General features: G+C 40.5%; 1 protein-coding gene across 1 annotated transcript in view; it reads left to right on the forward strand.

Annotated features, from left to right (window-relative positions):
- Positions 1–15070, forward strand: part of LOC124790933 (glutamate receptor ionotropic, kainate 5-like) — a 173461-nt gene that overhangs the window by 21424 nt on the left and 136967 nt on the right. The gene's annotated exons all lie outside the window — the stretch shown is intronic.

Consider the following 15070-nt stretch of genomic DNA (forward strand, 5'->3'; position numbering starts at 1 on the left):
TGTCTCTGTGCGGTAATTGTTTCCATGACTTGTCGCTTTACTTTATTCTGTTCCTGTATGAATTTACGGTAACGCGTTTCACTGTTTTGTAAATGGTGATTAAAACCTTCGTCAATTTGACTGTTCTGTTGGTCAAATTTCGCGTCTACTTTTGCATCCAGTGTGCGTGAAGGTTCTGCTGACATTAATTTAAACTCGTCGCGTAACTGTGTTGCGTTTTCAGAGCATTGTTTACCGACTGCATTAATTTCGTCTATAAGTAATTTAGTTGTATCTGCATGTCTATTATTCAATTCTTGTGCCACAGATCACTACTGTTTCTAGCACAAGCCTTAATTTCCTCACGTAATTGTTCTTTAGTATCATGACATTGCGCGGCAATGGTTGTAATCTGTTCACTAAGCTGTCTGGAATTGTTGTCTAATTTTTCATCCAACTGTTTGGAATTGTTGTCTAGTTTTTTATTAAGGTTGTCATATTTTTCATTAAGTTGTTTGAAATTTTCACTAAGTTGTTTGTGATTGTTGTCTTGCCTTTCATTCTGTTGTAGCAATACTGCCATAATTTGATCCAAGCCAAAATTAGCGACTCTATTTTCTATGCTGTTTGATGGCGTACCTGCAATTGTCACGTTTTGTGTAACCAATTGATGATTCTGTGATTCTCGAAAAGGTTTGCCAATCGGATGTGCACTGTTAGTGACTACCTCGGAATCAAATAAATCTGTCGTACTTTGAGTACACTGTCATTTTCGTTAGAAAAATTTGTCTGTTCGTTACGTAAATTTTGCAAACCGGGTGTGTCAAACTGGGAAGCGTTCATTGTAAGGAAACGTCCCGCGTCTCCAATTATCGTTAAATTAACAGAGGACACAATTGAATTTGTTTGCTCATCATCAGCATTAAAATCATTACTAGTGGTCGGTAGGCACTGATTGTCTGTAAATGGAGGATTGTCATGATTACACTGAGTGTCGCAAGTACTATCGGTCAAATTATTCGAGTTGGCTATTTCACTCATTGCACATCACGATGTACTGTTAACAGTTCTTCGCGGCATTTTTACACAAATCAAAATTAAGCACAAATGAAACAAAGACAATGCAAAAACGCAACAAACACAATTACAAGAAGAGCAACAAATTGCCGATGATCTGTGAAAGAAAGAGTGACAAATTAGTAAATGCGTTGCGCCAGATGCAAACTACATTTAAGTAAATAAGAGCAGATATATGACTAGTTATCAGAAGATTCACAAAGAAATACGATCCTGGCCGGATGTCGCCAAGTGTAACCTCCCCACAAAATTATTTAAATGAAAATGGACCAAGCGTAAACTCCCCACAAAATTATTAATTAAATGAATTTTTTAATATTGTAACCTCTGAACAAAATTGGCTCCCATTTACAATCTGTGTGCAGAAATGCATTCACATTTAACGTTCCCACAAATTCTTTTCTCATTTAATGTTAAGTTCGAAACAGAAAAATTCCTAAACATCAAAATAATAAAAAAAAATTTAGTAACCTGGTAAATTTTATGACGACAGCAGCGCTGCGCCTCGGCCCTGTATTCTGAATAAAAAAGCAAAAATTCTTACCTCAACAAAAACTGCAAATATATCTGCTCTTACATAAAAATTTTCGACACAGCTCCGTGCAATGCTGGCCTATGCTTTGTGATTCGTGAAAGGAATAATTATTCATTGGATAAAATCTTTAAATTGAAATGAATGCTTTTTAAAAAAAAAATTACTTTATATTATAAAAATTATCATTGGGGCATTTTTTTAAAGAAATTAAATGACAATTAATATACATTACTAGATATGCGCAAGGCTGCTTCTTTACCTTCTACAACAATACTCATCCTCCAGAGTCCTTATCAGAGTCCCGAGCAGAGCAGATAGCCGACGCGCCGACTACCTCCGACTCACGCAGACTCACGCAGACCACTGTCGACACGCGCATACTAGCGCAGACTAGCGATAAGCAACAACTAACGACATACTGCTCTCTAGTCAGAGACTCTCCAAGTCTTGCCTAATGCAGGCAGCGCATATAGCGCATACCTCACCTCTTACAAACTGTCAAATCTCATTTTTAGACATATCAATGCAGTAGGCCTTTTGTAACTCCTGCTCATTATTTTGGTGGGCTGTTTTTGCATTTTCACATATTATGAGCATTTGCACCCCAGAATATTATGCCAGAACTGATGATACACTGTATATGTGTGAATATGTTTTCTAGGTATGAGTCATTAGACACTGTGGCTAGTATTCATAGGGCATAGCATACTGCACTAATTCTTTTTCCAATTACTTTGATATATTCATCCCATTTTAATTGCTGATCAACATATGTACCCAAAAATTTGGTGCTAGCTATACAACTCTATGGTCTCATTAGGTACATTAAGACTTCTTCTATTAGATTTTTTACTTATATAGAAGATCAAGTTCTTGATCTTTTTATATTAGTTGTCCTATTGTTTCTTGATCAGTTATACAAGCCATAAGCTCCTTGTTAGCTTTTACTTCTAACATTTCTAATGTCCTGTCTGTAATTATCATGTTGCTGTCATCAAAAATAACACTGTTCCATCTTGTGTGACCCACAGTAGGAAGTCATTAATGTAAATGGGAAACAGTTCTGGGGCGAAAACACTCCTTTGAGGGGCTCCAACATTTAAATATTATGGATCTGGAAGATGGCCCATCATATATTTTGTGCCACCTGAAATCTGGGAGACCTCTACCCTCTGCACTCTACTTGCTGGGTAACACCTAAAAAATTTATTTACAATCCTCTCCCTCCACCCCCCCCCCCCCCCCCCCACCAATTGCCTGTGCTTCAAGTTTAGTTATAAGTATTTAATGATCAGCATTGACAAATGCTTTACTTAGGTCTAGGAACATACCAGTTACACGATACCCTTCATCTAAGCCTTTTAAAACCAGTTTTATTCATTTTACTTGAGCAGGTTCTGGTTCTATTCCCTTCCCTACACCTGCTTCTTTGCTCAAAAGATTATATCTACTTAAATAACACACAAGTCTGTAGTAATAATTTCTCTTAGTTTTTAAAAAGAAGACAGTAATGAAACTGGAGGCTATTAGATGCGAATGACTTATTTATAATATCAGTTAACGGTGGTTTTATGCTGTCTTTTAGTATACACATTGGTACCCCATCTATACCTGTGGAAATTTTATTCTTAAATATATGCACGAAAAAAAGATTAGAGTATTATGATACCGGAGAAGGATTTATAAATGATCCCACTGATTTCCTCACCAGTGATTGGTAGCAACTGGTTTTTAGTTATAGCTGTATGTTGTATTTTTTATGCTTTTTTTGCAGTTTTGCAAAGTTGACCAGCTCTGTAGGGATATAACCATCTTTACTTCTAGATTTTCATCTTTATCTGTTTTATATTTTAACTATCAGTTTTTTGCTTTACTATATTCCAAACTGCTTTGCTTCTGTTGTTTGAGATCTGCGTGTTCTTATCATTTTGAATTCTTCTTGCATTCTGCAGCAGCTTCCACGACGTCCTTTCGTATCGGCTGTAGGGAGACAGAAGCTGGTGAGGCATTTACTTACGGTAACTCCTCTTCAGTCTGATACCAACAGTTGAACTCTGGCAAAAAAGTCAAAATCTGAATCCTGTAAGCCACTTTCATATCCAATATTTAAGTTGTTCAGAATAATATAAATCACATATGTGAAACAACCCTGACACGCCGTAATTTAAAATGTCTGTTGCTGGCAAAAAAAACACCATCTGACTGATGAGGTGAATAATGACAGCAACACCTGAATCATAGCTGAAAAGTTACATAACAGCGTCCAGGATGCAAACCTTCACCTCAATGCATTTGAGGCGACTATACTTGACTGAAGCAAAATTTAGCACAAATGTTTTTGTAAGTATGAAAACATCAATATTTTTTAAAAAGTAGTTACACGTGGGGTCAATCGAACCCTCCTGCAATTCAAGGTATAATTCATTAAATTTCTGTTAAATCATCAAATTTCAGCAAACTGCAGTACATAATTTTCAAAAGTAGCAGAAATAAGGAAAATTCACATTTGATATAAAAATAAAAAAATTCCTTAACTACACTCCTGGAAATTGAAATAAGAACACCGTGAAGTCATTGTCCCACGAAGGGGAAATTTTATTGACACATTCCTGGGGTCAGATACATCACATGATCACACTGACAGAACCACAGGCACATAGACACAGGCAACAGAGCATGCACAATGTCGGCACTAGTACAGTGTATATCCACCTTTCGCAGCAAGGCAGGCTGCTATTCTCCCATGGAGACGATCGTAGAGATGCTGGATGTAGTCCTGTGGAACGGCTTGCCATGCCATTTCCACCTGGCGCCTCAGTTGGACCAGCGTTCGTGCTGGACGTGCAGACCGCGTGAGACGACGCTTCATCCAGTCCCAAACATGCTCAATGGGGGACAGATCCGGAGATCTTGCTGGCCACAGTAGTTGACTTACACCTTCTAGAGCACGTTTGGTGGCACGGGATACATGCGGACGTGCATTGTCCTGTTGGAACAGCAAGTTCCCTTGCCGGTCTAGGAACGGTAGAACGATGGGTTCGATGACGGTTTGGATGTACTGTGCACTATTCAGTGTCCCCTCGACGATCACCAGTGGTGTACGGCCAGTGTAGGAGATCGCTCCCCACACCATGATGCCGGGTGTTGGCCCTGTGTGCCTCGGTCGTATGCAGTCCTGATTGTGGCGCTCACCTGCACGGCGCCAAACACGCATACGACCATCATTGGCACCAAGGCAGAAGCGACTCTCATCGCTGAAGACGACACGTCTCCATTCGTCCCTCCATTCACGCCTGTCGCGACACCACTGGAGGCGGGCTGCACGATGCTGGGGCGTGAGCGGAAGACGGCCTAACGGTGTGCGGGACCGTAGCCCAGCTTCATGGAGACGGTTGCGAATGGTCCTCGCCGATACCCCAGGAGCAACAGTGTCCCTAATTTGCTGGGAAGTGGCGGTGCGGTCCCCTACGGCACTGCGTAGGATCCTACGGTCTTGGCGTGCATCCGTGCGTCGCTGCGGTCCGGTCCCAGGTCGACGGGCACGTGCACCTTCCGCCGACCACTGGCGACAACATCGATGTACTGTGGAGACCTCACGCCCCACGTGTTGAGCAATTCGGCGGTACGTCCACCCGGCCTCCCGCATGCCCACTATACGCCCTCGCTCGAAGTCCGTCAACTGCACATACGGTTCACGTCCACGCTGTCGCGGCATGCTACCAGTGTTAAAGACTGCGATGGAGCTCCGTATGCCACGGCAAACTGGCTGACACTGACGGCGGCGGTGCACAAATGCTGCGCAGCTAGCGCCATTCGACGGCCAACAGCGCGGTTCCTACTGTGTCCGCTGTGCCGTGCGTGTGATCATTGCTTGTACAGCCCTCTCGCAGTGTCCGGAGCAAGTATGGTGAGTCTGACACACCGGTGTCAATGTGTTCTTTTTTCCATTTCCAGGAGTGTATGTAAATAAATTTTGAACAGTGTCTTTTGGCCCCTTTCCCTTTTCAAATGTTAACGTTAATAAATCTTGTTAGTGGCTCTCCATTTTAATTATGTATGTATCCTTTGAAATGGATTTCATCTCCATTTCTTCTTCAGGTCCTTTTACGTGTGATATTTCGAACTCTCTATCATCTTCTGTTTCTTCCCCATACTCACTGTGACCTATAGGTAGATGACACAAGACATCTGACACATTATTTTCTGTTCCTCTTCAAATGTTACATCATATCTGAACGGCTGCAGAAACGTAGTCCATTTCATTAACACATTATTATGTAATTTACATTCTCGGAGGTAGCATAAGGCCTTCTGATCGATAAAGACAATTACCAGCCTACCTTGTTAGTCCAAAAAGTTTCGGTACTGGATTAACAAAAATAGATACAAGTTAAAATTTTGGTTTTAGTGCTTCAGGTGCTCTACATAGTCTCCCGCCACTTGCTTATAGTGAACAGAACGTTCATACACCTGTGTCAGATTGTCATAAACGTCCTGCTTTGGGATATTGCTCAACTCACACGTCATATTAGTAGCTTCTTCAGTCTTGGAGAACTATAAGTATAATATACCCAGTCGTTTTGTGGTAGGTTTTGTAAATAATTAAATATATATACATATATGTAAATATGATTATTTATATTATTTTGGTTTTTTATAATTTTTGTTAAATTGAATTGAGATGGACGGAAATATTTAAAAATCAGTGAATATATTTAAACCATGATAAGGTGGCATCGGATATATACTTTAAGAATTTCGTCGCCGTAAGAAGGAGGTTCGTGGGCCACGTTATTTCTGAGCTAAAATGAGATAAATACTGAAAATACAGTATACATACAATGTGGAAATTTTAGAATCATGGATTAAACAAATAATGAAATCACAACAGCGTTAATCATAACTATAATTACTGAAGTAAAAGGTTGAAAGGTTTGGTGTTTTTTAAAACTTTCTTGCTGTCTGTCAGATTGATCTATGTTTCCTCTTCTCGTCCTTCGTCTCTGATACATTTCAGGACAAGAAGACTGTGAGTCAGAATCATTTGCGAAATTTCGGTTTTGTTCTACTTTTCTGTATTTACATCTGTCTGAGTTGTCTGAATAAGTTTCTCTCTTATGTCTGTTACGTCTCAACAATTTATGTCGGTTGTGTGTTTAAATGTAACTATCACTGTGATCTGAATTGTCTGTACTGTCAACATCGTGTACACGTTTGTTTACACATATTCTTGTGTGTGCGGCATCAGGTACTTTGCTCGCTTTCGTTACAACGCATTCGTCTACAATCTGTTTGACTACTGCCGGTAGGTTTGTCCTAATGCATTCGTCAAGATGTTTGTCTTTTCTGTCAATCCACTCATGAAATTCTTCATTAATTTTAGAATAACGTCTCTCTGTCTCTAATTTGATTGTCTGGTCAATTGTCTTCGTCATGGTTTCTAAATCCGTCTCTACTTGTGTGACACGCTTAGTGATGTCATCATGAGCAGTGACGCACTTTTCTACTTTTGTCGTCACGGTGTCACACGTGCTACTTAACTGTTTGGCATTGGTTTCAAGAACGTTGATTTTGGTTTCATTATGTTTTGCTAAAACCGTTAGTTTTGAAAACTTCGTGCCCATTTCATCGATCCTTTTGTTTAAGTCAGTACTAATTTTGGTTAATTTAGCGTCATTACCATCAAGTTTTTTGTTTATTTCCTGAAATTTTTCCGTAAACTGTTTGTCATTGTTTTGTAAACTTGTATTCATCTGGTGAAATTGTTGCAAGACTGCATTGATAAATTGTGAGAAATTTACTGGTTGAACATTATCTGCCCCCGGTAAATCGTGAGAATTTACTGCTTGTGATTCAGTTTCCATATCTTGCGACTCTATGTTACTGTCTGTTGCTACGGCTAGATTGTTTAGGTTCTGTATTTCATTTGCTGTTTCGCTTGTTTGAGCATTAGTGTTTTGAGCAAGAGTAATTTGATTCTGTGCTTCTTCATTGGATACGGAACTTGCAGTAGGCGAACTGTTTATGTTATCCATTCTATTTGGCATACTACGAGTCGTGACCATACCATAGCAGAAATGTAATAAAATTTTTGAAAATTCAGTAAAGTAAATGCGTGAAATATTTTTAAACTCGTCTCTACAGCAAATGAGTACCTACAATGTTTAGCTTGTGTGTAACTGTTATTCAAACAATGCATAGAGGTGATCTATTATTGACGATGTATCTACACGCCATGTTGTCTCTACTAAGCTGTGTATCGGCCATATTGCAATAATTATCGTCGTACTTTGAAAATCTGAATAAAATTTTGAAAAAAAAATCACACTCAGCAGTAAAAATTACTTTTTTAAAGAAACTTTTGCAAAACTTCACTATGTATCGCGAGTTAATGAAAGATTGCACCAGAGTCAAATGCGATAGATATGATAAGTCTGTCCTACCTTCTCTGTTGTGGTGATTGTTGTCAAAGTCTGACCAGATTTTCCGTTATACTTTCTGGACTTAATATTCTTTCCATTCTTTCTTGGTGATTTCTCAGAGTAATGTTTGCGAAGGAAACATGACACAAAAAAAATTATTAGCTCACAAATAACGTCCTAGCCAATGTGTCGCCAATGTAAATAATTATATATATATATATATATATATATATATATATATATGATTATTTATATTATTTTGGGTTTTTTTATAATTTTTCTTGATCTGAATTGAGATGGATGGAAATATTTAAAAATCAGTGAATATATTTAAACCATGATAAGGTGGCATTGGACATATACTTTGAGAATTTCGTCGCCGTAAGAAGGAGGTTCGTGGGCCACGTTATTTCTGTGCTAAAATGAGATAAATACTGAAAATACAGTTTACATATAATGTTGAAATTTTAGGATCATGGATTAAACAAATAATGAAATCACATAGCGTTAATCATAACTATAATTACTGAAGTGCACTATGCTACTTACATTGGGAATACAATATTAATGACTAGTGATATGTAGATTATCAGCACATCGGTATATCGTCCGTGCGCAGTGGAAATTTCCTTATATAATTACTAGTATGCGGAGTATGCGCCCTGCAGTACGCAGTGACTTTTTATAAAATTAAAGGGTTTAAATTAGAGCGGCCAGTCTAACGGGCGAGGCTCTCCCTCGACTCCATTTCAGAACAGATAACAGAAGAAGAAATAATTAACAAAAGACTAGACATCCCTCTGTGTCTTACCAGCGATAACATGCGACCGCGCACAAGATAACTTGCATTGGCTTTCATGCTTTATTAAACAGGGTTCTCTGATTAAGAAAAAATAGATTTACATGCTATGGCTAAAAATGTGCCTTTAAAGTTTGTACTGATAACACCAAGGGAAACCCCCACGCATATCAGCCGCTGGTCTGCCGGTCCTTCTCACCCAGTCAGCCGGCTGCCACTAACTATAGAAACAGTTATCTCTTCCTCTTACTTAAGAAAAAACAAAAACACTTTCTTAAAATGTGGAGAGAAAGAAAACCGTATGAAAATTTGAAATGGTGCAAGATAATCGACATTTTTTTTGAAAAGTAAGTGCAAGCGTTAGGCAAAGACAGGAAGACCAAGAGCCAAGTAATAGGATTACATATGGTTCAGTCTACACATAGGACAAATGAAGACAGAAATAAGAGGAAGATTCAGGTTTGGTACCAAAATTCTAGGCGAAAGAGTATCACTGATACGATCCATTGATGACCTCACTATCTTCAGTGAAGTAATTAAAAATTGTGGTATTCGTTCAGCGGAGTATATATGCCGATGAAAGTCAGAAATGAGGATAGCGAAAGACTTAACAACAATATTGGGAATCACGAAGTAGACTGAGTAAAGGAATTCCGCTATCTTGGAAACAAAATAACACACAACACATGAAGCAAAGAAGACATAAAAAACAGACTAGCAAAGGTAAGCAGTATGTTACTAGCAACAGAAGCCTACTAGTATCAAAAATCGCTCGTAATTTTAGGAAACATTCCTGCGATTGAATGTTGTATAGAAATGACTCATGGGCTGTGGTAAAAACGGGAAAGGAGAGTACTGAATCGATTACGATTCGAAAATTAAGTGGACTGGTAAGAAATGAAGAGTTTACTCGCAGGATCAGTGAGGAGAGGAACATGTGGAAGACACTGACAATAAGATGGGATAGTCTGAGCGAACATGTGTTAACACATCAAGCATAACTTGTATGGTATCTGTAGGAGCTGTATAAAGTAAAAATTTTGAGACAAGGTAGATACTGGAATATGTCCAACAAATAGTTGAGACTGTTAGGTGTAAGTGCAGTTCTGAGACGAAGAGGCTGGTGCAGGATAGGAAGTCACAGACAGCTGCATCAAACCAGTTACAAGTTTGATGCACAAAATAACTAACAGCTGACCCTTTTCCTTATGCATTACAGACAGACACATTGACTCTTCGGCTACAGACGTGGATGCTAATCCATATACCAGGCCATGTTTATAGTTTCATAATTATTTTAAGTGGGGCGTATATGTCCTGTTGAACTCGAGGACGAATGAATGGTTCGCTAAATTTATTCTTCCTCGAATCCAGCGAGAAATTTACGTCCCACTTAAAATAATTTTTTACCAGATATGCTATCGGCAGTAATTGACTCAAATGATGACATCATCCTTCTTATTTTCATTTAAACGTTACAATAGTAAACAGTTTCAGTTACTTGGCACTGTAATGGGATAAATATAAAGAGAAGGAGAAGGCAGGGCAATCATCACAAAAAACAAACCATGAGCTTGTGAAGTTTTCCGTTTCATATCAAAACAAGGAAAATAACATAAGATTACAGCAGTCAACGAAATACATAAATGTGAAATTTTAGACACAAATAGGAACAAGAGGCACAAATAGAAGCTCCATACACACAGTGTCCATAAGGCTAAACCATTAAACGAATTTAAAAGTGTTATAGCAATAGATATGTGCACAACTCTGTCTGTTTCTAGCACACAGTGCAAAAAACACAATAAATACCTTTACTGAGTTTATCTATTGTAGACAGAAAGAACATAAAACCGCTAAAAAAGGCATACAACGCACAATTCAAACAGCGAAGCGTCATGTCTCGCATTAGGTGCCAAATAACGAGCCTGTTGGCTGCAAACAGTTGATACCTTCAATGCTAGATCGCAGCACCACACAATATGGGACTTTCATATCGCTGTGAACTTTGTATGTGGGACAAGTGTGTCCAACTGGCCACGAAAAGTTTAAGGTTCAAATGGCTCTAAGCACTATGGGACTTAGGATCTGAGGTCATCAGTCCCCTAGACTTAGAGCTACGTAAACATAACTAACCTAAGGACATCACATACATCCATGCCCCAGGCAGGATTCGAACCTGTGGCCGTAGCAGCCGCGTGGTTCCGAACTGAAGCGCCTAGAATCACTCGGCCACAGCGGCCGGCAAGAGGTTTAAGACGTGAGGTATGAATTAGTGGCACCTACCCAAAAGCAAAATTTTTGGTGCTGTGGACAGTGAGGTCACATCGATCCATGGGGATCTGCTGGACATCGAAAAGACTGAGCAGACATCTAGATCCAAGACTGCTCAACCGCCGCCACAACTTGTAATTCATTGAATTCCGCGCTTCTTTTACCAATTTAATTACGGTTTAAAGGACTCGTTCTGCACCTAATACACTGCTTCAGACGAAAGCTGTTTGTTAACCACGGCCAAAATTTTCACGTATGAACGTAGGTTCTGATGTAGCATAACAAACACTTTCGACTGCAACATTAAATTGCCTTGAATTTTGAGTTTCTTTTCATTTGAGGCATTCAATACTATTATTTACTCTGCCAGCCTGTATTCTGTAATTCAACTTCCTCTTTTTAGGGGAGTTCAATAAGTAGTGCAACACTTCTTTTCTCCGCCAATTTCAGTTTAAAAAATGCGGAATTTGCTGTGGGACATCGTGGAATGTTCTTCCTTCAGCCACTACAATTTCATGAATTTCCAGTGCATAGCGGAGCTATACGTAGCCTTCAAAGTGCCGTCTGTAATGCAGGTACGTTCCAAGCAAACAGCTGTCACTGACTTTCATTTGGCAGAAAACCAAAGCCTCGCATATATTCATAGACACTTGTAGAATGTCCACAGAGAACTGGAAGTGGACAAAAGCACGGTGAGTCTTTGGGCCAGGCGTGTGTCGTCATCGCAAGAGGGTCGTACAGATCTGGCCGATCTTCCGCGTCCCGGTCGGCTCCACACAGCGGTGGTTCTTGGAATGTTGGAATGTGCGGACACACTCGTTCAGTGATCTACAGAACACAATCAAACACGTCGCTGGTGAACTAGACGTCTCTGTTGGTATTGCTGACACACTCGTCCACCAGTTCGCCACCTAGTAGAAGACCATAAAGCGCAACGAATACAATCTGTGCGGAACTGCTTGTACGTTACAAGGCTGATAGTGAAAATTTTTGTCGAACATCGACGAGGTGATGAAACATAGGTTCACCATTTCGGACTGAAAATAAAACAGCACTCCATGGAGTGGTCCCACCCACCTCTCCGCCAAAGAAAAAGTTCAAAGCCACATCTCTAGCCGGTCAAGTCATGACGACGGTATTCAAAAAATGGCTCTGAGCACTATGGGACTTAACATCTGTGGTCATCAGTCCCCTAGAACTTAGAACTACTGAAACCTAACTAACCTAAGGACATCACACACATCCATGCCCGAGGCAGGATTCGAACCTGCGACCGTAGCAGTCGCGCGGTTCCGGACTGCGCGCCGAGAACCGCTAGACCACCGCGGCCGGGTCTTCTGAAGAGGTTATTTTGTTTAATCTCCTCCCTCGTGGTGCAACGATCAACTCTGGAGTATGTTGTGCTATCCTCTGGAAACAAAAGAAAAGACTTCAGTGTGTCCGTCTCCACAAAAATGCAAACGAACTTCTCCTTCTCCATGACAACGCGAGGCCTCACACAAGCCGGCGCATCCAGAGGACTCATCCACCCTACAGCTCGGACCTCGCACCATCCGTCTTCCATCTGTTTCGTCCAGTGAAGGATGCACTTCACGGGAAGCAGTACATGGATGACGGGGAAGTTACTGATGCTCCGACGTCGACCAGTAGAGTGGAACCATGCAGGCATACACGTCCTTCCAGTAAGGTGACGTAAGACAGTCGCACTGAATGGCGATTATGTTGAGCCGGCCGGTGTGGCCGTGCGGTTCAAGGCGCTTCAGTCTCGAACCACGCGACCGCTACGGTCGCAGGTTCTAATCCTGCCTCGGGCATGGATGTGTGTGATGTCCTTAGGTTATTTAGGTTTAAGTAGTTCTAAGTTCTAGGGGACTGATGACCTCAGATGTTAAGTCCCATAGTGCTCAGAGCCATTTGATTATGTTGAAAAATATGGTTTTATAGCCACGTAGTGGGGAATAATATGGTGTATTGGAATCCAGAATAAAACCAACCCGCTTTCACAAAAAGAAGTGTTGTATTACTTACGCCCCTCGTAACATTTATGGAATTTCACGATCACCTTTTGTTCGCAGTGACGTAGTTGTTTTTCGTGGGACAGCTTCCATGAACAAATCCCTCCAAGATGATGCTAGAGCACTGTCCATCTTATTTTTCGACAATTTCTTTAAAAAAAAAGTCTTTTACCCAAGTTACTCACTCTACACTGATCCACATATAAAAGATTATGTTTTAATTTATAATATTTAATTATCATGGGTGCAAGTCATAGCCGGCCGGAGTGGCCGAGCGGTTCTAGGCGCTACAGTCTGGAACCGCGCCACCGCTACGGTCGCAGGTTCGAATCCTGCCTCGGGCATGGATGTGTGTGATGCCCTTAGGTTAGTTAGGTTTAAGTAGTTCTAAGTTCTAGGGGACTGATGACCTCAGAAGTGAAGTCCCATAGTGCTCAGAGCCATCTGAACCATTTTCAAATCACACCTCATGTTGTCTTTGTTCGCGGCTTCATTTAAACGACTCACGACCTACCCATACAGACTTACATCTGCCAATATCTAATCTAAAAATAAATAATGTTCACAGCACATTACGACACCGCGTGCGGAGAATCCCAGAGCTACTTCTGTCTACGTTAATGTGCGAGTTATGGAACTTTATGCTAACAACAGGGAAATAGTACTGAAGTGATTTCCATGAAATAGTTCTTTCAACGGAAGGGATTGAGTCCGAGGAGTACAGTGAATGGAACAGCCCTTTCGATCGGAAAAATCAGAAACAGCTTGCGCCACGTGCACCCGAGCATTGGCCTGCAAAATGATGGGTGGGCTTCCCAAAAATCGTCACTGCTCCTTTCTGAAGCTGATCTCAGATTGTGTTCCACAAATTAACAGTAATGCAGTTTACTGACGGGCTGCCGTCGATATCTGTTTGGAATGCTGTCGAATTAAAACAGGTGCTGCTGAGGGAATTAGATTAGTAAATGAGAGATTTAAAGTAGTAGATGAGTTTTCCTACTTGGGAAGCAAAATAACTGATGATGGTCGAAGTAGAGAGGATATAAATGTAGACTGGCAAACGTTTCCGAAGAAGAGAAATTTGTTAACATCGAGTGTCAGGAAGCCTTTTTTAAAAGTATTTGCGCGGAGTGAAACATGGCAGTGTAACATGGACTATAAACGGTTTAGACAAGAAGAGAATAAAAGCTTTCGATCGGTTGGTATGACATTCTGAGACATCGAGAGATCACCAATTTATCACTGGGGGGGGGGGGGGTTAAAATCAAAGAGGAAGGTCAATAGATGAATACAGTAACCAGATTCAGAAGGGAGTAGCTTGGAGTAGATAGTGGGATATGAAGAGGCTTGTACGGAATAAAGGCTTGTACGGAATAAAGTAGCATGGAGAACTGCACCAAACCAGTCTCTGGACTGAAGACCACAACGGCAAACAGCACCACATCCCTATGCGAGAATCATCGTAACTTACACATTGCTGAGGTTATGACAAACTTTCGATCGTCGTGGTGAGACGTAATGACCCCAGTTCTTTGTTCGACGTTTCAGGTGTAGCTGGTACGATTTGACCAACATCTCATCCTGCTTAGTATTAAGGTGTACGAAAGCTGACACCGTGGTTTTGGGGAATCGAGTGGCAAGGACTGGGAGACTTTTAGGCGGTAGAGGACGTCCAGAAAAACGCAAGAGTGCGAGACACGAATTTGTGATATCCTAGATCTGAAGAAAAGAAAACAAAAGTCTGTCGTGAGAAGATGTGGCATATGAGTGTTATACAATTATCTCTTAATAACCGTCATTCGCATAGTAGAAGCACATCTGCAGCAGTTCTATGGAAAGTCATTACACCAGCGGGAAAAACGTTTTCTAAGACGCTGAAATTACTCTAACTTTTACTTCTAAGTAGAAGAAAAAATTAATTGTTATAATTATTTTTCTTGATATGCTTTGCTTCAGTAATTACAAACCA

Source organism: Schistocerca piceifrons, chromosome 1 (assembly GCF_021461385.2).
Source record: "Schistocerca piceifrons isolate TAMUIC-IGC-003096 chromosome 1, iqSchPice1.1, whole genome shotgun sequence".
In the NCBI taxonomy this organism is placed as follows: domain Eukaryota; kingdom Metazoa; phylum Arthropoda; class Insecta; order Orthoptera; family Acrididae; genus Schistocerca; species Schistocerca piceifrons.